This window comes from Fundulus heteroclitus, chromosome 7, assembly GCF_011125445.2.
Source record: "Fundulus heteroclitus isolate FHET01 chromosome 7, MU-UCD_Fhet_4.1, whole genome shotgun sequence".
In the NCBI taxonomy this organism is placed as follows: Eukaryota; Metazoa; Chordata; class Actinopteri; order Cyprinodontiformes; family Fundulidae; genus Fundulus; species Fundulus heteroclitus.
Window position 1 is genome coordinate 18,983,204 of NC_046367.1, and position 25,330 is coordinate 19,008,533.

Consider the following 25,330-nt stretch of genomic DNA (forward strand, 5'->3'; position numbering starts at 1 on the left):
AGCATCTGAAAGACATCACAGGCTCCCTGCTGGATTCCCTGCAGTTTGCCTACCGGGTAAACAGGTAGGCAGAGGATGCTGTCTACCTGGGTATACACTTCATCCTGAGCCACCTCGATCAACCAGGGACACATGTCAGGATCCTGTTTGTAGACTTCGGCTCAGCCTTTAACACGGTCAACCCTGACATGCTCCACCAGAAGCTCACTCAGCTCACAGTGCCGTGTTCCAGCTGTCAGTGGATAACCAGCTTCCTGACTGACTGCCAGCAGCAGGTGAGGCTGGGGTGTGTCTTTCCCACACCGGCACCCCCCCAGGGTGTGTCCTCTCCCCTCTCTACACTAATGATTGCACACCTTCAGATCTGTGAAACATCTGAAGTTTGCAGATGACACCACATGGGGGTGGACTTCAGGAGAACCCGCACTTCCTGTGGCAACTCAAAGAGTACAACCTTCACCAGGAGCTACTGATCAACTTCTACACTGCCATCATTAAGTCAGTCTTGTGCTCGCTCATCTCTTTATAGTTCATCTACAAAACTTGACGGGTCCAAACTACAACGACCAATTAGAACTGCAGAGACTGGTCTTCCATCCAGTTACGACCTGTACAGGTCCAGGGCCAGAAAAAAGGGTAGCTGCCCTTTTATCCTGGTCACAGAATGTTCAGACTTTTATCTTCGGGTTTGCGCTGCAGAGCCAACACAGAGCCAGTTTCTATCCCTAGTCGGTGACTCTGATGAACACCTCACAGCCAGGGTAGCCAGCTATTCTACAGGGAGAAACATTTCTACTTCGTATATCCTACCCCTGTTCTTACCATTTTCCTTGAATAATGTTTTTTTTTTTTTTTCGGGCAAAGACTGCAGTTTACGTTTCTGCTTGCTGTTACTTGTCTGCATGTTTTTTACATGATGCGAGAGTTGGAATCCGAAGTTAATTTCTGTGTCTTTGTGAATAAAGCTGAATCTGATTCTGTGGGGGATGTGCCACTCCCACTTTTCTCCATCTAATTTAAGCATTTTTTTCTTTGTGATAATTTAACTACACCGCTGTAATATAGCTTTCATAACCTTTTCCAAAGACACCGTCTGTCACGCCAGTCAAACTCTATGTTTCAGTTTGCTGTTCATTTATCTACAACATGCAGTGTGGCCTTAAAATGTTACTTGAAGCTAATGCTACATATGTGGTGAATGGTGCAGTTGAGATATTGACATATGAGCCGACTGGAGCAGCAGTCAAACGCTCTCAATAATATTCCTTGACATGGAAAGAAACTGAAGTCAATTATCATCGTCATTAATTATCACTAGCATCTATATGTTGTCACATTATCATCAACTGTGTTGTGTCCTCCTCAAACTCATTCATCTTTCCTGCATAGATCTATGAGGCGAAAATCCCCACACCGTCTCTTTATCTCTTACCAAAAAACAGACACAATCCACTGGACATATTCACAGTTCACTTTGTGATTACAGCGAGAGATTTTAGTGTTGTTACCGACTCCATGTCTTTATTCAGATGTGGGAGTGTATGTGTGATTTAAAAGGTTGATTCAGGAAAGTGTTTTTAAAATCACTGATTGAATTTGAAACACAAAAGGCCAATTGTGATAAGTAATTTTTGACGTTTCCGACTATAAAACATAATGATGCATTAATGTCAAGATTTCCAGTGCCAACACACTGACAGTAACAGGAGTTGGACTTTAAACAGAGAGGTAAAGAAACATACCATTCCATTTATTGTATCCAAGTTTCAGGAAAGCACAAGTGAGAAAAAAGGAAATAAAAGTTTTTCACCAACTCCGCTCTTAAAATCCAATATGGCTGCTGGGTGTTTGAAACGAAGCAATAGCTACGGTAATTTCTTATTTCCACTTCTGATTTTGTTGATCATTACATCCTTTACATACAAAATTAGTAAAACATCTATAAATGCACATTTAGCCCTTCACTGAGCCCAGAAATTCAGACCTGGAACTGGAAAATTGTTCAGCTTCATTTATTCTAATTCTTCACAGACCTACACATGGACTTTGAAGGTAAATAGGTGAACACCTTCACTTGTTTTGAACTCACCATGGTCTAGTTAAGCTTATTCGGGGACTTTTTAACATTGCATACAGTAATGGTTCCTTTGGGTAGGATCTCCTTGTAGCAAAGCTGCTTATTAGCTCTACATCACAGTAATCTTGTTGATACCAACATTTCTTCTGAGTACCTCTAAAGTACCCCCAAGTACCACTAGTGGTTCTTCTACCACAGTTTGAGGAGGTTAAATATAAGACACTTTGCATTAAGATTGATGTTAAGTGGTGCTTCTGACAACTCAGAGCTCACATTGTGTGCTTCAAATAATACTACTACTAATAAAACATTTTAAAGTAGTTATTTTATTTTAGGAAAAAAATACCAAAGTGCTACAGGATAAAAAAATGACAATAGTACAAAATACAAATAGAATAAACTTAAAAACTCATGGATCAGTGTGAAATGCTTGTTTAAAAAAGGTTTTTAAATGTATTTATTTATTTATTTAAAAGCAGCCAGTGTCCGTGGACCTCTCTGATGGTCGGGAGGGAGTCCCAAAGACAAGGGGCAGATGCAGAAAAGACCCACCTTTTTTGTGAAATTAGCTATAAGTCATAATGATCAAAATCAAGAAAAACATGTACTGAATCTATTTAAAACACGATTTTCACTTTTTGAATAAAAAATACTGACAAAAATATCTAATATTCTATTTTATTGTTACTTTATATGAGTGAATAAAGATTTGAGCCAGGTCGGGATATTATATCAAACTAGCTTTATATCTAGCCCCGCCCCTGTTTTAAACCCCTTCTCTCTCTCTCTTTCAGTTTGCTCTCCCCCCTTTCCACCTCTTCCCTCCTTCTCTCCCTTTCCAACCTTCTCCCTCCTACTAACAACAAGTGAGGACCATCTCTGCGCATCTATCCGTTCTCTGTTCGGCGGCGGGGCATTGAGCTGAGTTATACATGTCTGCTGGAATTTCTTTTCCCCTCATCCATTTCACTGTTTAATCGATGAGGATGGCCGACTGCAGGTGCAGCGGCGGCGTGCGTTCGAGCCAGCGGGGACGCTGTGTGGTGCACTAGGACCGGGGAGAGACCACTCTCATCGTGAGCATTGGAGCTGTAGAGGGAACCCCCCACACACATTGGATCTGGCGATTATATCCATACATTTCTTTCCCCCATTCTCATCTCCACGGGGATCGCGCCATATCGAGTGTGTTTTGGGAAACACACAGGAGTGGATCTGCTTAAAAGTCAGCTCTTAGTTTTTTTTTTTAGGAGTGGGTGATATTGTCATTTTGCCATATCATGTTTTCTTGGCCGTAGAAAAAAATCTTGTTCTCACCCATCTTACATTTACTCCAAGAGCGCAAAAGTCACATCTGCGCAGGAGAGCACCCTGCGCGCTTTTTTTCCTCCAGAAAGGACAGAAGCTTAGAAAAGAAAATCGTAATTCTTGTCTCTGAATTTCAGTTGGACGATTGGCTGAATGGGTGACCTCGCTGCAACACAGATCACCCCCAGCCTTCAGCCACTGTACGCACACGGTTTTTTTCTCTGCTGACCGGGAGTTGTGATGTCCAGAGCCTTCCCCGCTGACTGACAATCCGCGTCGTACCATTTTGGAATCAGATTGAAGGTAGGCCAGCTTCGCTTGTTCCTCTGGGCTTGCTTACGTGTTATGGTGCAATTTGGTAAAGTTTTCAGACGTAATTTAAACGGATTCGTTGATTATTCCAGCGATGCATCTATCCCATCTGACTCTGGGTTTTTTCTCGGACAACTGAAGTTAGTTTTAAAAATCAGTAAACGATGTGCACGGAATTAAACCCGTCCAACACTTGAAGGAGAACTTCAGCACCTGTCATATAGACGCTGACATGATTTCCATAACACATGTGTATTATCAGAAATGTTCCATGAATTAAGTGATTATCGAAGGAAATCTCAGCGGCTGTTTCGCTTCATAAGCTCAATCATGGAGATTCTGAAGGAGCCCTCTGCAGTGCAGTGTCTCGTACATGCACCGAGCCGCCGGGCTCACTGGAGCTCACTCAGGAGAGGATTTAGATAAAGGTGTAAGCGAAACGGAAGCTCTCCCCGAAGGCAAGCCTTATTATACGCACAATCCCTTCTTTATTCGAGCTGCTGGTTCAGCAACAAAGCAGATACTAAAAACACACAAATGAAACTTAAGCTGTGTGTGTGTGTGTGTGTGTGTGTGTGTGTGTGTGTGTGTGTGTGTGTGTGTGTGTGTGTGGTTACAAATCACCCCCAAAAAGTCGCGCACACGTGAGGATTTCTATCCTTGGGGTATGGCCGAAACAACAGACATGTAATCACGTTGAAGTAACCAAACAGGCTTATTCCGACCTACTGTACCAGTCCCCCACGGATGAAAGCGAGGCGGCGGGGTGGAACCGTAGGAATGCCGACGCATGACGCAGGAATCTGAGCGACGAACGGGGATTCTATATCTCCTGCTGGTGCTCCGCTTTCATCGTCATTTCCAAGGCTGCGTTTGCTCATCCCCGGTACGCTAAAATTGCGGGTGGTCTGTCAGTCAGTGAGCATGTTCTTTAAATAAACCAACACGCGCGAGTTTAAGTCCCTCTCTTTCATATTGGCTTGCCAAGGCCGTTCGCATTGCTTAAAAGTCAAACTCAACCAAAGCTGTGAATCTTACAAGACACCAAGCTCGGGCATAAACCCCGTTAATCATAGCTGACAGCACCCCCCCCCCCCCCCCCCCCCCCCACACACACACACCCCACCACCACAACAACAACACACACACACGCACACACACACCCTCCTTTCCTGTCTTATAAGCTTGTCATATAGCCTACATCTAATTGGGTTTGCAGGGGCCAGTTAGAGGCGAGACACATCTTCAGCTTACAATGTTAACAGCAAAAAAATAAAAAATAAATATGGGTGGTGAAAAATGTATTTTCTCTATAGAAGATTATCGGTGCTTTCTTTCCTCCTTTCTTGGAGCACAGAGCGCGGCGTTAATGAATTCATAAAGTCGCTTGTGTCTGATGTTGCAAAGTGCGGCAGATAACTGGCAGCTCATCGCTCCCTCCGGCAGCGCCTAGTCAGAAGGAAGATGACAGGAACTGTCCGTGGTGCTCAAACAGACAGCTCCTTTGTTCGAGTCTGGCCTCATTCTGTAAAGTTGGTGCTGCGGTAACTCTGCCGTGAATTCGTCTTTAAAAGGCTTGAGCTGCTACGCTGAGACTCATACATGTGTGCCATTGTCACAAATTCAAGCGTCTGATGCTTATTGTGAAGAAAATGTTTTTTCCTTGAAGCAGAGTAGTATGGCCGCATGCCTAATGCTGTGTCTGTCCTCCTTTAGCGATCAGAAGTTCTGACCTGTCGAGGCATGGACTCCACTACAGCCCTGATGGTGGGCTGTGGTTTTTAGGAGCATCATGTTAGCAGCATGCCTCCATTGATTGGACTTGTTTTCCAGCATCTCCCACAACTACGCCATTGCGTTGAGATGTTGGGAATTTGTTCATTACTGGACTTTTTTCTTTCTTAGTGGAATGCATTTTTCTGCTGAAAGTGACCAGAGTTAAACAAATATCACTTCTGGACTGTTCTTTGTCTGTTGACCCTGATTGGAAAACTTTGCTTGGAAATGAGTCATTGTTGCATCCAACATATCACAGTTCACAAAACAATATGTGACTCTCCAGTAAAATCATGAAAATTAAACACATGGAGGGGGGGGGGGGTCACATTGTTGATTAAGAAACACTACTCTATAAGCAATAAATGAGTTTCTTATCCTGTTCTTATCCTGTTGTCCATCTGTATCTACATCCTGAGGGAAGGTGTCTTTATTGTTTATTTTTGATAAATCCTGAGCTCTGCAGACTAGAAACATCCCACAAGAGCTGCAGTTTTTGAGCTGCTTTAACCTAGACAGCTAGGTATCACAATGTAGCCCTTGTCAAACTTGCTCAAATCCTTGTGAATGCCCGTTTCTGTTGCTTCTTACATAAAATTTGAGGATAAAGTGTTCTCTTGCCGCAAAATATGACTACCCTCAAACATTTGCTACTATGAAATGTTAATTTTTGTTTCATTCATTGTCAGAGGTCTTAATGTTATGCATAAATGGTGTATGTAATAGTTATCTTCCTTTATTCATTGTATTTGAAATATCAAGCCCCATTCCTATGGTGCAATTACATGTTCTGCCCTCTATACTTAGCCTTCATTGATTTTAGTTTTAGGTGAATGATCACAGTGTTTGCTCTGAAATATGCCACCATATGCTTTTAATTTATTAAAAGGTCATCTATTAAAACAGGCTTTGTGTGAAAACCCTGATGATGCTTTTTTGAAAAATAGCAAAAATAATCTCATCTGGACCACTTATGATTACATAGGGCTATCTTTATTGTTTTTAATTCCCATAATTGAATGTTATTAAATCATAACATACTTTTTTTTTTGCTGTATAGTATGTACAACATGCTAGGGTTGTCAAAAAAATATTCAAAGGTACTCATTTGCATATTTGGTTTTTTTTTTACAAACTGTCTCCTTTTAATTTCCCCAAGTTGTTGCAGTTCTTCCAGCAGAAGCGTCACTGTCGTAAGCAAGACACTCAGCCTTTCCCCTTTATGCACCTGCTCACTTGACCAAAATCAATGAGCTGCTAGAAGTTTTAAACTCTGCTAAGGCGGTGATTGTATTCAAACAGAAATACCATATGCAACCTTGTTTAGCCGACAAGGGAAGCAAAACCATTCTTCTAAGGTATATTCTCTAAAAGGTAGACAGAATGTAAAAAAACTAAATGCTGAATAATGTCACATGCTAGTTGCACCAATGCTACAAGCTAACGCTACAAGCTAATGGCACGATGCTCCGATCTACTGTGGTACAAGCCAATGCAGGAAAGCATTAATCAGATGATGGCTCAGAGGGCAAATAAATAATGAAGTAAACAAACAAATGAGTGCGCCCGTCCATTACGTCTCTGTTTAGTTGTAAAGGCATTGGATGCTAATGTAGCCAATAATAACACAGGTTATGGTGGAACCAGACTGAACCTGAGAATTAGAGTACAAAAAGCTCCTTCTCCTGTCGTTGATCACCAAAGAAAATATTAAACAAAATTACCAGAAAGACTGAAGTTGTACAGACTGAATGCTGAATACATTTGCATGGACCAGATCCTTGTTTCCACTGTAAAAATAGGTTTTGTGTGCACAAGATCCATGTTTGTTTTGAAAAACAATTTATTTCAGTATACAAGGAAACTTTACTTGTTTATCACCAGCAAATGTGCAGGCAAATGGATGCATACACTGGCACACTAAAGATAAGCAACTATTAAAAATAAATTAATTTCACAACTGAATGAATGGTACTCACTTCCATAAAAAGATATTAACACTGATACTGTTATCTTGTCTGTTGTTTTACCAAACAAGGAAGTGATACTTATCCCCCACTTATTAGTTTTGCCCTAAGGAAGCTGAAACGTTATCATATTATCATATTTTTTTGTCTTAGAAATATTTCTTTCATCACAATCCTACAACATGCTTAGGTTCGCAATTAAAGCATAACATAATGACGGCACCTATAGATTGAGTGGTGGAAGGTTAGGCAACAACTAAATATTTTTTTCTCAATGTTAATGCATGAAGGCAGGAAAGATGGGCATATGTTTGACAAGAGCCAAATTGTGTTGGCTAGGCAACTGCAGCTCTTTTGGGGTGTTCCCAATCTCCAATATTTTTTCCCAGAGCAAGAAACACTGGTGGTCTGACAGCAGGGTTATGGGTCATTGATGCATGTGGGAGCAAAGGCTGGCCCATGTGGTACAATCAAACATATGATTTACTGTAGCTCAAATTGTTAAAGTTAATGCTGATTCTGCGAGAAAGGGGGCAAAGCATGCTGTGAATCACAGTTTGAAGTCTATGAGGTGGAATGGCCACATACCAGTCTGGATGGATAATAGTATTTCCTTATGGCTTTGGCCTCTTTCAGTAGAATAACACAATAAGGTCTACTAGCTGCAGATTTTCAGCCACAACTGTTAAGGCCCCGTACTCCAAAGTCCCTTTCTCGTGTGACATAATCTCCGGTTGTGTCATGCACCATGGTGAACCTTTCCAAGTTCTCTACCCATTCAGGATTGCACATGGGATAACGGGCTATCTATAATTTTATAAATTATCAGTAAACATTGTGTTTAAGCTTAGGGTTAGGAGTCAAGCTTAGGCTTAAGTTTAAACATTACAGCATGAGACAATAGTTTCTCAGCTGGAAAGGGACTGAGTATGGAGGTACCTAAGCAGAAAATGACCTGACAGTAAGGGCTACAGTCTGATACTTGTCAGATAATGCACAATGCCATGAAAGCAAAAAAGATAATGTTTAGCAGTGTTTTAAACAGTTTAAAGGAACTATCCCTAATTCTGCACAAATTCGAACCATGATTAAGGAGAACAGTTTAATTTAAACTGTAAGCCCCGCCCCCAATGAGAAACCCTCGACATGTACAAGACTATACATGCGCCTCCAGCTCGTGCACAAACCTCTGGAGGAACCATGTCTTCATTGAGGGACTTTTATTCGTTGCCGTTTACATATTTGGCTACGTCTTGGGGTAAATTATATTTCCTTATGTGAGCGGTCAACCCTTATATGAATGGCATGTTGTTCTGTTCACATATACCCTTTTGTGCACACACTGGAGGAGCTGCTGCTTAGCAAAGGCTCAACATTTCATTGTACCATTGGCAGGGAAAGTCGCCCCAGGTTGTCCCCATTTTTCTGCTTATTCTTGCTAAAAAGCCTGGACACGGTAGATCAAGCCATCAATTAGTCAATTGTTATTATCAAATTGGATACTTTAACTCAAAATAAATTGTGCATTTTATCTTAACCAGAGAAAAAAATAAATTCAGGTATAGTTCCTTTAACAACTGCAGGGCCAAATCCCCTAGATCTCAGTCCAATTGAGTATCTGTGGGATGTGCTGGGGAAAACGAGTCTGATCCACGGATGCCCCAAATAACAACTTACAAAATTTAAAGGATCTGCTGCTCGCATCTTGGTGCCAGATACCACAGCACACTATCAGGGTTCTAGCCAATGCCTCAATGGGTTAGGGCTGTTTTGCCAGAAAAATGGGATGGACATTCTGTTAGATGGCACAGTAAGCATAGTGTGATATGTGGCTGTTGCATATTCAAAGAGGAGAAATCATTACATCAATAAACATCATTTTAGCAGCAATTTTATAACTCAATACCTCCCTCCCACTTCTCAAAACTGTCTTCAATTAAACATTCCTATTTTGTTTTTGTGATGCAGTGTGGATTCCACAGGGTTAAAGACATAATGGCTGATAGTGTGTGCAGACTGCACACCATGTCTGCTATAAACACAGCTGGGGTACTGATACACCGCCCAAGAGGAAATCAAATTAACTCTGGGGGAGCTGTGACAGCTTCTGTGAACCCAATAATTGACTTCAATGCTTTTCTGTGATTACTGTTGCGCAATATCTTTCAATGTACATGATCCTGAGTGTATATCAAAATGTCTTTAACTGGTTACCGTGCTGGAACACACAGAGGATAACTAGGGCCTCTCAATGCTAAGCGGGCCATTGTTGATGGTCATCTCGTGTCTTGGAATTGGTGGCAGAGTTGAACAGAACCGGACCTACCCCAATGATGGACAACGCGTGTTTCCCCCTACTAACATTGATTGAATTAGGCCACCTTGCAGACCCACTGCTCTCCCAAGGAGGGGAAAGCAATCCTGCAGTGAGGTTTATCAATAAGCGGGTGGTTGGAGTGTAAGTGCTGGTATTCCCCGTGGGCAGACAGCCGGTGATGAGGAAAGAACTCGCTCAGGGAGAGTCCCTGATCACACGGCAGATTGGGAGCCCTCGGTGCTAACGTCTGTCGGTCCCTGCCGCAGGGGAAGAGAGGGGTGGAGCCACACGGCGCTGACCCAGAAGCACACGCTGGGCCAACTTCAGGTCAGCCTTCATACAGAAAACAGATCTGTGTCGCTACACTTTTTACTTCTTATTAGTAGTTTTCTTTATGTTGATATATCACAAATGCATGCTTTTCATGTATTCGCTCAGTTTACCGGAACTGTGATCAGGTGACAACAGATTAGGAGCCAAAACATCTTGCAAGCCCAGGATTATTATTGTTTTGATGGCTTTGTTTTGAAGGCTGGTTGCTTTGACGTGGACCCCCTTGAGGCCACTGGCAGCTGAGCTCCCACTGTGGCAGATTGATATTTGTAATTTAAGGGAAGCTGTCACACAGCATCCTCCAGATGGAGAGAGCTGTAGAGGCACACTGTCGATTAAACATGGTTTGTTTAGAAATAATCATTGTGATGCGGGAGCCGGGGAGCTATTTCAGGCAAATTGGCTCCAAGTTTAAAAATCTTCAATTACGCACTAACACAACTGAGCATGTTTTAATAACACACGGGTGTGGAGTGCAGAATGAATTGGAGGAAAGTCCCTGAGAGCAAAATATCAGAACAGAGGGCAGGTCAGTGATTTGTGGCTTCACTGCAGAAGAGGTTATGGGATAGGTTGAGAACAAATTATTTAATTGCCATTCGTATACACACAGACGCACGCACGCACGCACATACATCTGGAGCTGAGTCATGTTTTTTTTTTTTATCTCCCTTGTCACATTGATTGATATCAAGACAAGAATAAGAACATTGAATAGAAAGCACTGCTGAATTAACTACAGAATCCAACATGCACTGTACTTTCCTGCTCCCAAATTAGGATTCAGCTTGTGGTTTGATGACCACCAAGTTTAAACTCCCTCCACAGTGGTACAGTCGTATTTGTAAAGAGTGAGAAATTCTAACTTCATCATTACATATTTTTAAATGAAGATATGGTTAAAATATCTCTGATATTCTGGTCCTAGGAATAGTTGACAACTCTTGTTCATATTTCTTCAGGTCCTTGAGGTGCCACCACAGCAATATTGGTACATTACGGTCTGTACTGGTTTTATGAAGTTGTAATATTTAGATTTTCTAAATTATTTTCTTCTATGGCATATTATTTGCTTTGCTTATGGTGTCAGTGTCTTGTTGCTTTTCAAAGCAAAATTACTGAGTTGCATCTCTTGGCACATACAGTCAGATTGTTTCAGCACCTATTGGGTCTCATGGTACATCCAGCTGGACAGGTATTCTGATTTTTAGACAAGCTCTTGGCATGTTTGACATACCGTGAGGGCATAATCACTGTTGCCCTGTATGTTCAAAAGACATTTTTCCCAAACTGTGGTGTATTTTTAGATGCAACAGGGAAATATTATTTATATCTGAGGTTTTCAGAGGATTACTCTCGGCAATCTTTTCAAACAAGCCATACTTTCAATGTTTTTAATTTTATTTTATTTGAACTAATGTGAACTTTAATATTCAATATGGCACCTAAATAAATTTTTTATCTACATTCAAATGTCAACATCTGAATTATTTAACATTGCACGGTCCTGTTTGAAATTATTTAGGGATGCAAGTATAAAATATACAAGTTGTGATAGGGAACCTTTTATTATTTTTATTTATTTTAAGTACATGAAAAAAACATCACATTTACTTTGCAGATAGATCTAGCTAAAGCATTTTACAAGTGCACAATTTATATTGTGGGGATATTTATGCGGATTCATCCAAAAAGTCAGCTGTCACCTGTAAGTCAATGAAAGGCTAGTATGACTAGGATGAGAGGTGAATGGGATAATAGAAGTCAAAAGAGATGCAACAGAGTTGCAGGAAATGAGGCTACATCTGCAGAGTTAGGCATGTACGAGTAGTTCTTCACTCCGAAAACAAGTAGTTGGTTTTGTTAATTTTAAAAATAAAACAGACAATCGATTATCTTGGCTTTGACCAGGACTGAACATAAATGTATTTGGGGTTTCTGTTTTTTTAAATTATTTTAACCAAAGTACCAGTTGAGACCAAGAAACCTATTGTGACTTATATTCGATTGTGTATGTAAAAACGGATTAAACTAGACAAAGAAAATACACAAGAATAAATCTAGGGTGCTAAAGGGATTTATTAAATTGTTTGGACTCCATTTGTGACTGCATTGAATCCTTCATTTGTGACTGCATTGTGCAGCATGGCATCCTGAATGCATCATCTATAAATAACTCTCATACAATTATTCTACTGTAGCATATCTGCCTTGTGTTTCAAAGAGTTGGAAGATCTGCTGACCTTGGTAAATAATACTCTTGCATCACCTGCCAATGCTTTGGACTCCTCAGCTTATGCAATTTGATCAACAGGTCGGCAAGGATCTCACAGATATATTGAACATGTACAGAGATTCTGTTGGAGAGACTCCATATATATTGCACATATGTTTCACTGCTACAGAATTTGAACAGGTACTAGAAGAAGAGGTACAAGTGCACCACTGACACTTGCTGAAAACACTAATGGCACTCTTTCTGCATTGAAGATTTGTTTAGTTCAAGTGACTCCAGCTGCTGGTTCATCCCCACCTACTTTCTGATTAATTCAGCTTATAATTGTTTGACCTCTTTGGGGCTCTTACAGAGCAAAAATTTCCATCACAATACAAACACTGTACAAAACGAGTTTGCGTGTACATAAAACACAGGACTTGATGTTCCAAATAATGCATCTTATTTCCTCATATTTACAACCATATAGTGTGTTTTGTTTTGCAATACTGATATGAATTAACTAGAAGCAGTATGACAGCTCTTTATGAATACTTTACATTGGTTTACATCGTGAATTTTATTAAATGGTCCAACCAAAATGACTAGGCTTAACAAGATTCATTTATATGCTCATACATTGTTTTAAGGCATGTAATGATTTTTACTGAAAAAGATGTAACAACTCTCAAAGTAACAAAAAAGGTGTGAAAACATAGACATGCCCAGACTGCAACACATTTGGAAGCTCAAAGCACTTATAATTGTTAGCAACATTTTTGTGCCAATACTTGATCCATCTAATACCAACAGTAAACGGTGGCTTTTGTCTCATTGATCTTTGTGATTATTAGCCAGGTTAATTAAGCCGTCTACATTTTGTTAATTCTACAATAAACTGAAAAGGCTTGCCAAACACCCACAACAATCAGCTGACAAATGTTAGATTGATGAAGTCAGTGTTACATTGTTTCAGAAGGTCTTTTCATCATGTTCAATTCTGGCATTATAGCTTATATTGTTGGATGGAAGATGTGAGCATGTCTTTAATGAGATTGATCACAAACATTGTGCCCGCAAAATGTACTGTAATCTGTTGCATTTCATTACTTCACTGGAACGAAAGCATGTCCGAAATGTTTCTCTCACCTTGGCATACCACTCAAAACACTCCAAACACAGAAATACAGCACCAAAGTTCCTCTCACCCAATCACATCCCTCCAGGTGACTCCATTATCACACACATGGGCACTGAAGTCTCCCAGCGGCACTGCAGACTCCCCTGAGACTCTTTCTAGGAGGCCATCCAGGAACCTCATGACTTTGGGGACATCAGAACAATTGGTGTGCATAAGTGCACACAACAGTCAGAACCTTTCATCTTGCAAATAAAATACACTAAGAGACAATTCTGTCCTTTACCAGGGAGGACAGCAATACTGAGGTGCTAAGCTGCTCTCTGATGGGTTTCCACACATTCATCTAATTCCTCTCTTCCTGGGCAACTGCAAAGAGTCCAGCCCTGCTGCATGAGATGGGTTCCAGAACCCAAGTTGTTTGTGGAGGCAAATCCAACTTGATCTAGTTGGAATCTCTCTAACTCACATACCAGCTCCGACTCTTTCCCACCAATGAGGTGTCCCTGTACCCAGATTATGACATGAGCAATCAGCAATCCCAGGCTTCATCAAGGGACTTTGGTGGATCTATGTGTTAGGGGCTGCTTGATGCTTCTTTTTTGGTTGTACCCAATCAACTCCTGGAAGCCAAGGCTCAGCCCACAGGCACTCATTAATGAGCTTACCCACAAGACCTGGCTTCCAGAAGGTGAGCAAGTCTCCCCGATCTGGGCAAGGAGAGACCATTTTAGTGGAGACTTTCTATTGAGAATCCTCAAATTGCTCAATAAGGCATCTAATAAAAAGTTTATTTGAGAGACTTCTTTATTATGATTACCTATCGTGTGATTTCTTGGTTAAAATGCCCTGAGATTTGCCAACAGGGATTTTCTGAAGTGGTAGCAGAGGCAGATGACATCACTGGGCAGGTTATGGATCGGTGACTGAAAAGAAAACACACTGCAAGTATCTTTTATGCAAACCAGAAAAAAAATCTAGATAATTAAGAAATGGAAAACTCTTTCTGAGAAGCCAGAAGTCTGGCGAGGTGTTGCAGTCAAGAAAAAGAGAAACTGTCAAATCAAATCGTGGTCATATTGTTCCTTTTAAAAATATATTTAAGTTCATACATAGTAATGTCATGCAGTTTGGAGGGCACTTTGCCGTTTAAGGTACTTAGTGCAGCTAGACCTAGCTTCCAGTCCCATCAAGGACAATGTTGCTTCTTTTTTCTCACGCGATTGTGTCGGACATGACGCCAAGCTTAAACAGATCTTATTTTTGACCGTGCTGTTATTAATCTCTCGGTCCCCTATCACATGCTGGCTATGAAACTCGAAGTCTGGACCACACCAGTTCTAATGGAATCATTCTCTCAGCTGTCACTTTGCATTGGTTCTGGGCAAATCTCAGCCAAGTCCCATGGGATGAGAGATGAAATATGAACTGTCTCAACTCGTGCACACGCTCAAAACACACAAATGAAAAGAGCACAGGAATGTAGAACGGAGAAACACTCTTCTGTCTTCCTGCCTGACACATAATGCTTTTCACACACAAGACTAGCTCTGGAAAATTGCCTTGTCATACAAGATGAGATTGTATTTAAAGGTGTAATTTAATCATCTCTTTTTTTGTTGTAGAATTGGTGCAGAAAGTGAATCACTGTGATAGGATTCCTCGGAGACACTGAATGTTGAGAATCCCAGAGCTGGCAGTTGTATGCCAGAAATCTGTTGCAGATTTAGGTATCTGATTTGGTCATGGCAATGAAACTGGAAGCAGTGATCTCTTTTCTCTGGTTAAAAAAAAAAAGAATCAAACAGGACGGAGAGAACTTTATCTCATTTTTTCGTACCCCGATTTGTCCACATACCGCTTAAATCCGCTCGGATCACTCAGAGATTCGAAAGAAGGAAAGACTAAATCATAGACAAGGTCATGGAAGAATTGGCTACAGGGAGACAGAACAAAAAGCTGCAGTGAGAGGAAAAAGAGAGCAAGAAGCATTTCTACAATTTCCTAAGCTCAAACACTCCACCCAGTTATATTGTCAGCTGCAGTGCTCTGTGTTATGGAGCAGCAAGTCTCTGGGGAGTGGGGACTGCCATAAATATTGCACTGTTTTGAACAGCCGTCTCTGATGTTGGACGCCGATTGTGTACAGGATGCTGGCTATTAGCGGCATTGGCCGGTAATGAGAGGGAACCGAGTCCCAGCCAACTGTTAAAGGTCTTTAAACACTCTTCCAATTGAGCTCACACAGACTGAGACACATGGCAACAATGGCAACAACAGAAAGCCTTCATGTTGGAGGATGTGTTGGAGTCAAAACTCTCAGATGGGCAGATCTTCTAGAGCATGAAAACAGATCGTCTTTAAGGAAGTACAACGATGTATGGCCGCTGGTGTCTCAGTTTGTTGAGGCTGTGACATTGGTGCACATTTGCCGAAGGTCAGTGACATCAATGTGTCTGTTTATCTTGCATATGCTTGTGTGTGTGTGTGTCTGTGTGTGTTCACTGATTTGACACACAAGCCCAGTCAGTCCTGTTCTTGGCTCTGGCAGTGACCTGGCACTTCTCCTAGTCCTGCAGCTCCTGCCATGCATCGCTCCCTCCCTTTCTCTTGATGCCTCTTCTCCTTCTCCTCCTTCACCTCCTGCCATCCTGGTTTATTTCCCCTCTATCCGCACACTGGTCCTGAGTTCGTTATGTTTTCAAGGAACAAAAAAATATAGATTACTAGGGTTTAACCCAGGCAATTCTCGAGTGTTCTCTCATTTTATGAGGGATTTTGACCTTATAATGGTAAAATGGGGGGAAGAAATTACGTAGCTTAATTTAATGCACCATGCAGAAGATTTGAACATGTGTACTGAAAGGAGCAGTCGCCGTTTAAATGACAGATATACGATTGAACCTTGAACACCTCAAGTAACCTCGCAGCGGGAATACGCACATACAGCCATGCGCACACGTGCTGCACTGTCTGTTTGTTCACAAAAATCCCGTAATAAGATCCCATCTGAGATAACTGGACAGCTCCCTGCAGGGCCTTTATGTTTCTCTGAGGCCCACAGCAGCTGCATTATAGTTGGAGAACAATCAATGATACTGACTGTGTGTGTGTGTGTGTGTGTGCGTGCGTGCGTGTGTGCGTGCGTGTGTGTGTGTTCTTGTACTCACAGCTGAGCGAGAACATTTTTTGCTCATTTTACCAGTGAGGACTTTGATGTAAAGTGAGGACCTTTTTTTGGTCTTACCTTTGTGTGGGTAAGGGTTGGTTTAGGGTTAGGATGAGGGTCAGGTTTAGGCCATAGAATGGCTTGAAAATGAATGGAAGTCAAAGTACTTTGTACTTATATATATACTTGTATATATATATATATATATATATATATATATATATATATATATATATATATATATATATATATATATATATATATATATATATATATATATATACACACATTGCTGTTCATATGTTATATATTTGAACAGCAATCTGTTTATATATATAGACAGATTGCTGTTTGTGTCAAATGAGGAATCATCATATGCCTGCATTTTGTGATTGAACTAGGCTTTGTTTCATGTCAGAGACATTGGTTGAGTTAGACAGGTAGGCCTGTTAAACTAAAGGCAGACAGGACTAAAGGTCAGTGAGATATGCTTATGAGTTGTAATTCACACACAAGAGAGCTGGAACAACATGGCTTGGTGTAAATAAAAGCCGCACTTGTTCAGTTAAACATTTACCATGCAGCCACAGTCCATGCAATCATCCCTGCTGTTTGTAAAACGGATCCCTCATCCATCCATTACTTTGATTCTGTGCATCTTCAGCTTTGTTTTATGAAAGAAGATCTTTTCACCTCTTTTCATGTTTTCAATACACTTCAGTTGGCATACCCACGCTTTCAGAGTTTTCTACAAACTGCATTGTTTTATTTATTTTCCTCTCCTATTTGAACAAAGTGCTTTATAACACCTAGAATGTACATGATGTATCATAGATGACATCTTGACTTGAATTTAATACGTTTCTGAATGTTTTTCCTCTCCGCTGTGCTCAGTCATAACTTTAAATGTTTAGATTGAAAATATTAAGTCATGGAGCTTTATAAAACAGTTTTTTAGGTTGTATTGCATTAAATGATGCAATCTGTCTCAAAAATGTGTGCGTCTCAGAGTTAATCTAGGATGATTTGAAAGTTTCTTTACAGTAAATTCAATTCAATTTTATTTATATAGCGCCAATTCATGAAACATGTCATCTCAAGGCACTTTCTAAAGTCAAATTCAATCAGATTATACAGATTGGATCAGATTATGTGGATTGGTCAAATGAATTTCCTATCTAGAGAAAGTCTTGACAAGCAGTATTCACTCCTCCTGTAGGAGAGTAGAGCCACAATCGTCTGCATTGTCCATGGCTTTGCAGCAATCCCTCATACTGAGCAAGCATGAAGCGACAGTGGAAATAAAAACTCCCCTTTAATGGAAAGGCAAAACCTCCATCAGAACCAGGCTCAGTATGAACGGTCATCTGCCTCGATTAACTTGTGGTTAGAGAAGACAGAGCAGAGACACAACAAGCACAGAAGCACACATTGATCCAGGAATCTGTTCTACATTAGATGGTAATAGCGGGTGATTTGTCTTCCCTGGATTATGCCACAGCTAACAGAACGCCAGACCAGACCATAGTCCCTACTATGAAGAAAAAATGACTAACAGAAAGGTTAAAAGCTGAAATGACAACAAGCAATGCAAATTGGAGAAGGTTGGTAACAAACCTAAACAATAAACAATATATATATATATATATATATATATATATATATATATATATATATATATATATATATATATATATATATATATATGCTTCCGATTGGAAAAATTATCAGACAGCATGGGATTAATTTACACTGTTATGCTGACACTCTATATTGATCCATAAATCCTGATGAATCCAAACAATTACTTTGAATACAGACATGTCCTGATGACATCAAAACCTAGATGACTTTAAATGTCCTGCTTTTAAAGAGAATTGGCCCAAGGACTGAACCCTGTGGTACTCCACAAGTGACCCTAGAGTTTGAGGAAGATTTGTTATTAACATGAAGAAACTGGAATCTGTCAGACAGATCCAATTTAAACCATCCTAATGCTTTCCCCTTAATCCCTATAGTATGTTCAAGTCTTTCTAGGAGAATATTGTGATCAACTGTATCAAATGCAGCACTGAGATCTAGCAGGACAATTACAGACACAAGTGCATCAGTCTAAATAAGAAATAATTGGTTATCCAGTGTATTAATAGCTGCTTTATTTGTCCTAACAGTAAGGGCGATTTCAAAGAGAGAGATTTAATTGTCAAAACTTTGTGCAGGAATATAGAAAATCAAGTAAAACTTGTGTAGCTATTTTAAAAGTATGAGTTTCCCAACAAAATTTTAAAAAGCATTACAATTAGTGGTTTACTATGTGAACCTATGTTTGACCTAGTTAGTTGTCCTTAGCATTCAGCGTGAATACTGGAATATTCAGTATTGATCCTAATACTTGCTTGATTAGGCTAAAAGCTGTGCAAAAGTCTGGTTAATATATCTACATAAAACTTAATTTGTTCTCATGATACTTTCTTGAAATTATTCTGTTTAGCATTTTGCTTATTGGAGTACAGCCAGCTAAAAACAAACCTAAACAATAAAGTTGCCTACAAAGCTGCAGTGAAAATGGATTTGCCAGGTTAACCAGGTTGTTCAAATAAGTAATCTGTGTAGTCTACATCAGCGAGCACTATTTTACCTGCAGCACACATGAATCTTTGTTTGCAGAAACTGTCATGATCCATTGGTTTTTGTTTTGTATTTCTGTTGTGCTTGCTTTTTGGTCATTTACCGGCTGTTTTTTGTCTGTAAGGTTTTTTCATATAAGTTTATTCCTTTGTTTCTTAGTAATTTATTGTCTTCTGTGCTCTGTGTATTTTGATTTATTCCCTTAGATTGGTGTTATTCCTCTTTCCCGTGGTTTGTACATAATTTTGTGTCTTAGTTTAGCATGGTCTCCTGGTTTACCTGCTCTCATTCAACCAACACTGTTCCACATTCCCTCTGATTAAGCTCACCTGTTTCCCAGATCTTTTCTCCACCCTAGCCTTGGTATTTAAGCTCCTTGTGTTCCTTTGTTCTGTGCTGGATTTTTCTGTTATGCACACTCTGGTCCCATGTCCTGTTCTTTTTGGCCCACATTAGAAACTATTTATTTTCCATCGTTAAAGTTTGGCACCTCACCTCTTTGCATCTCGTCTGCCTCCATTCGGGTCCAACTGGACACCAAGTTTGACAGAAACAAGAAAAGTGTTCGGTCCGGGGAGTCACGATAGTTGCTTGTCAGATCGAGGGTACTTCCAAAATTTATTTTTCTTCTCTTAATTTAACTTGCAAATTACTCATTTGATAGTGCTTCATGAAAAGGTATAATCATATATCTCAATGCCTGTGTCAGTTTTCCATTTGATGGTTGTACACATAGAAATGCTGGATACATTACAGGAGTGTTTTAACTGTAAGTTTTCTGAGATCATTCTTTCATCTAAGATAGTATTTATAGCATGGCTGAATAGCAAAACTATCTAATGCAAAAATTAAACAGTCTAAAAATAAATAAAATAGTTTCACATGAGCCACTATAAAGTCTTTGAATTTCACACTGCCTTACATTCACTTTGAAAGTCAGACAGTCTTAAATATAAAAACATTGAATTTTTTTTTAAAAAAAATCCATCTATTGCAAGGGTAATGTGTTGTAAAGATTTATGAGATTTTTTTTTTTTTTTACATAAACCACATACATAAACCACATTTTTGAGATTTGAGTTATTTTAAGATGACCAAAATGGATGTTAGAAAGCACCTCAAATGCTACTAGTTGTTAAATCCGATGGGAGCTCCTCTCAGCTTTTCTCCAAACTGAGGTCATTCAAACAACCATCTGCTGCTGATAGAGGAACAGGACGGACTTAAAAAAAAATCTAAATAGTCCCTTTTAGGTAATTCACAGTAGCATATTATTTATACACTGACTAATTTTCTGATTGCACCAGTGCCAATTTGTTGCATTGGTTTCTTTCAGATCTCTTGTTACCAAACTTAAACGCTCTTCCTTCTTTCCCCACACTTTCCTCTCAATTTCTTCCACTTCTCTCTATTCCCAGGCTGTCCCTAGTCAAGCAGAGAATCGATTTTTAAACAGGCAAGGCTCTGGGGACGGAGCAGAGAACCATTACTGGCCTCATTTAGGCTCCATTGCCACTGCGATGGCTTCTCAAGACAATAGGATAGACTCTGTCATGGACACCAAAGCGTAAACGCACATTCCAACTATAAACCGCTAAAGCCAGCATTTCCCGTCTTCGGAGAGCTTTATTTTGTTATTTATCTAGTTCATAGTAGCGGGCGGGAAATGAGGGTGTAGGTAATGTATGTTTTTATTTTTGCATGCTACTCATTGCATTCAGCTTTTCTGATACTTTTTGGGGAAACCTGCAACACATGGCAATGTGGCAATGCTTCTCAACTGCTGGGAACTGAGCTCTGCTAAAGCAACTGTATGGCTATCAGACAGCTCATGCATGCAGAGTCAATCACAGCTCTACCAAGGATTAAAAAGTTTCCAGAAAGTCTTGGGTAATGTGACAGAGTTAGAGCATAATAATGTGTGTCTAATAGGACTTATTAAGATGAGAAATTCAGGTCTGCATTGTTTTATTGTGGCTGAGGAATCATGACAGAGGACTGTAAATGTCTGTGACGTTAAACTCGTCCAGACACAGCAGATTGTAGTGTTTGACTGGGGATCTTTTCTCTTTCAACAGAAACCACCGATTCAGAACATTTTGTGGGGATTGTAATGAATGTATGGAAGCCCTCTAACAATAAACATCAATATGAGGCAGCCGTTTTGTAAATGAGGTATATTAAATAATCCTTTTGATAAAGAAAATAATCTATTGGAAGGAATCAATAACTATTTGGTGGTTATTTTTATTCACTTAGGCTGATCAGACCATGCCATTTAGCAAATCTATAATCATACAAAGCTCTGTTGCCAGGCTACATGATTCACTCGAAGTGGGCATTTTTTTTTATTTCTGGGTAAAGAATGACCTCAGTCTTCCCACATTTACTGGTGGGAGTAGGTTTGAGACTGAACACGAAAATATACAGAGCAGGTTAATATGTGATTTTGGGCAACCCTGGATATTAAGGAACACATTCTCATAAACAATGAGCCAGTTTTGTGTCTGCAAAATGTATCATTAGGGCATTTTAGCAATGAAAATAAAATAAAAGCATAAATAAAGCTTGCATTTTATTACTGATTCCATGTAAACCATCTAACCTTCTGGAATCATAGATTTGACTTTTTGATAAGGAGTATTGTCAGGATGCTTAAAATACATTACTCTAGGTGGAGTCAACTCTTTTCAGCAAGTTCTGGTTGCAAAAATAGCATCTTGCATGACATGGGGTGATCAAGAGTTCCTGCATACTTAATGATGCAGTGTTCATAGGGCTGCGTGGTGGTTGTTAAAAGTGTTGCCTCCAGACAAGGATCCTAGATTTTTCTGTGTGAAAAATGCAGGTGAACCTAAAACCTGCAGCAATGACTGCCATCAAGTGTTTGAGATCAACAGCATACATCCCTGTAGAGGAATTTTGATTCACTATTATTTCTAGAATTGATTAAATCACATTTGAGGGTTTTCAAGCATGAAGGGCCTATTTTGGCTTTAGTTTATTATTTCACTGGGTAATAACCCAATTACACTTGATCTTAAGGTCATGAACAGATGGATAGAGTTTCTTGTTCTGATTTCAAGGTTTCCACCAATAACGGCAAGCTGTGCGGTTCCTAAAAACGGTAAAGGAGCCCCAGAAAATCAGACAACCACTACTGGATCAGTGTGATGGGGAAATTTAAGTTCCACTTTTTTTTTTGATAAATTTCCAGAATATTTTCCCAAATGTCTTAGGGATTATCAACATTTTTATTTCCACAAATGAGAGTCGGGCACTTTAAGTTCACCGATGGTTTGCATCCTTGGAACTCGTCCTTGGACGTCATCAATGCCCATTGTTGTTGTTATTGCTGAATCATGAACTCTGACCAGTCTTGGGTCTTTTTTGATCTCCTTCATCAATGCACTCTTGATGCAATGTTGGTATGCTAACCACTCCAGGGTAGGTTCACTTGTTCCATAGCTGTTCAGTTAATGGATAACGACTCACTGTGCTTCAATGGAGTCCCACAGTTTTACAAATAGCTTTGTGATTGTTTTCAGACTGAGACATGTCAATGATTTTGTTTCTCATCTGTTTTTAAGTTTCTTAGGGGATTATGTGTTGCTATTTGTCTCGTTCCTTCCTGCAGGCAAATGTTGCCCAAATCAGATTTTTTGCAGATCAAATGACCAGGTCAGATGTTTTAGAACCAGCGTGAACGCTCTGATTGGCCCAAATCTGACCTTTTCAAGTCAAATTTGAGCCACTTGCATATGGGTTCCTGAATCCAATTCATATCTGATCTTTTTGAATGTAATTCTAGTGGGAACCAACAACGTGGAGTTAATGCGTCTGACATCACATTCAATTGACACGTGTAAGGCAAGGCAAGGCAAATTTATTTGTTTAGCACATTTCAGTACAGAGACAATGCAAAGTGCTTTACATGATTAAAATATAGGAAAAAAACAGAATAAAAGCAAGTAGTAACTTTTCACCATCCGACAGCCAGCAGCTGCCTCCCACAGCAACGCTCAATGGGGGGACAGCGAGGTTTTTGACCTCAGAAAAATTTCTGCTCAAGACGGCTCCTAGAAACTGTGTTTAACAACAAATGTAACGCACGGCCGTGCAAAATTTGTGTACAATCGTGCAGACGGAGGACTTTGTATTGCCGAATAGCTTTTCACTCGTCACAATCCATTGTATTGCATTCAACGGGGGGCAGCGCTTCGTAATTTGCGTCCATTGCAAAGCGATAACAATTATTGTGATGAGTGTCCTGCCTTTCGAGTCGAGGTGAGAGGCGCTGCTATTCATTAAAAGCTGCACTCAAGCTTCCTAAAGTTATGAATGAACTCAGTATCTGTGAAGTTGTTAAAATCTCTGCTCCACCAATCCTGGCTGAATCGCCGCAGCCAAACCAACCTCTGTTTAGCCAAAACTATGTAAAATGCCATCGATTTACTGTCTTTTAATTTCCCCCGCAGCTAACAATGACACACTAAAAACCCATTAAACCAATTTCTTCCAGTTTTGCTGGACCAAAGCAGGATGCACAAAGTCATTCATATTGTTCCTTTGTGCATGCGAGTCAGTAACTTTTCGTAAGACGCAAGACGTTCACACTGGAGTCAGATATGGGCAGCATTTGAAAAGTAATGGGAACGGCCTGGCAAAAAAATCAGATTTCAGAAAAAAATTCTAATTGAGCATTAAAACCTGCAGCGGGAACATAGTCTTTAGGATCTTTTACCGTTTTTTACATTGTCAGACGGCTTGTATTGAGTGATTTATTCATTCTACTGCAGTTTCCCCTAACTATCCATCCGTCCATTTTTCTACACGCTTTTGCCTGTTGGGGTCATGAGGGGTGCTGGTACCTATCTCCAGCTGTCAATTGGTGAGAAGCGGGGTACATCCAGGACACGTCGCCAGTCTATCTCAGGGCTCCCCCAACTATATGTTGTGTGTTTTATACACCAGTAACAGTGATACCAAAGACAGTATATGGTGTTTTTTTTTTAATGTTTGAGAGCAACATAAAAAGTTCAGTGAAGCTCCTGTATGTGTGATGGTTTGGTAGTAACCCTCCTGGACAACATAAGCTAACGCTAGCTGTTTACTAGCTTGTCAGACACAGTCAGCCCAATGACTGCGTACCAGGAGCGGACTGGGACAATGATTCAGGCCAGGAATTTCTTACCATCTCAGCCCAAACCAACACCAGCATAGCCGTATATACTTGCAGGTGTGTTTCTTATGTTGTACCTGAAGGTTCCTGTTCTGACTCCTTATTGCTGCTGTTTGCAACCTCCATGCCAGCAGGAGATCTTGCAGCACTACTGCTGCTCACTGAATTGACACTTTCTTTGTCACATTTGTAAAAAACTAAAAATCTAATTCAAATTCCATCAGTTCCATCTATTCATAGTTACTAATTGACTATTATACACTGGTTACATTCAGATCAAAACAAATATTTATATATATCCTAATCTCAATGGGATTTTACCAGGTTAAACAATGCCAAATACAATTATACAACAATGACTTAAATATTTGTAGAATTTAGAAAGTGGGGTTTATGGAGGGTACACTAAATCTGAATTCCTGGACATTTTAGCATTACGTTCTTTGTTAACCATATTTAAAACATTTTCAATACCTTAAAATCTATGTTTTATTGAGTCTGTTTCGACTCCTTTGGATCCTCAGACTAACCTCCTTATTAAACTATTTTGCAGGATAGGCTGCTAGCGTTTTACTGTTTGTCACTAGTGTTTATAGCTTACCTGCACCCTTGTGAAAAAATGTCAATTTAGTGCACTTTGCTTCATCAGTACTTTTTTCTTCTTTAGCCTCTCCCTCTCTAGTCCTTTTTTCTTTTTTAACGTTTTCATTCCATTTTACATGGTCTACGAGGGGTCCGGCATGCAACCTGCTGTGTATCTCTCTGCACTGCTTTTGGTACATTTGCAAAGTGCAAACGGAGTGGAGTGGATAGCTATCCTCTCTGCTCTGACTGCAGGCGGGGTTTGCTGGACGAGGCCGCTGCAGCTGTCTGTGAAACTGACTACAGCGCTTGGGGAAGTGGAAAGG

General features: G+C 40.1%; 1 protein-coding gene across 4 annotated transcripts in view; it reads left to right on the forward strand.

Annotated features, from left to right (window-relative positions):
• Positions 1-2,891: 2,891 nt before the first annotated feature.
• The window catches only part of il1rapl1a (interleukin 1 receptor accessory protein-like 1a), a 296,141-nt gene continuing 273,702 nt past the window's right edge, over positions 2,892-25,330 (forward strand). For all 4 annotated transcript variants that reach the window (XM_012864423.3, XM_012864425.3, XM_036139111.1 and 1 more), the window contains exon 1: positions 2,892-3,688. The gene's annotated coding sequence lies outside the window, so the exon portion shown is untranslated. The remainder of the gene's footprint in view (positions 3,689-25,330) is intronic.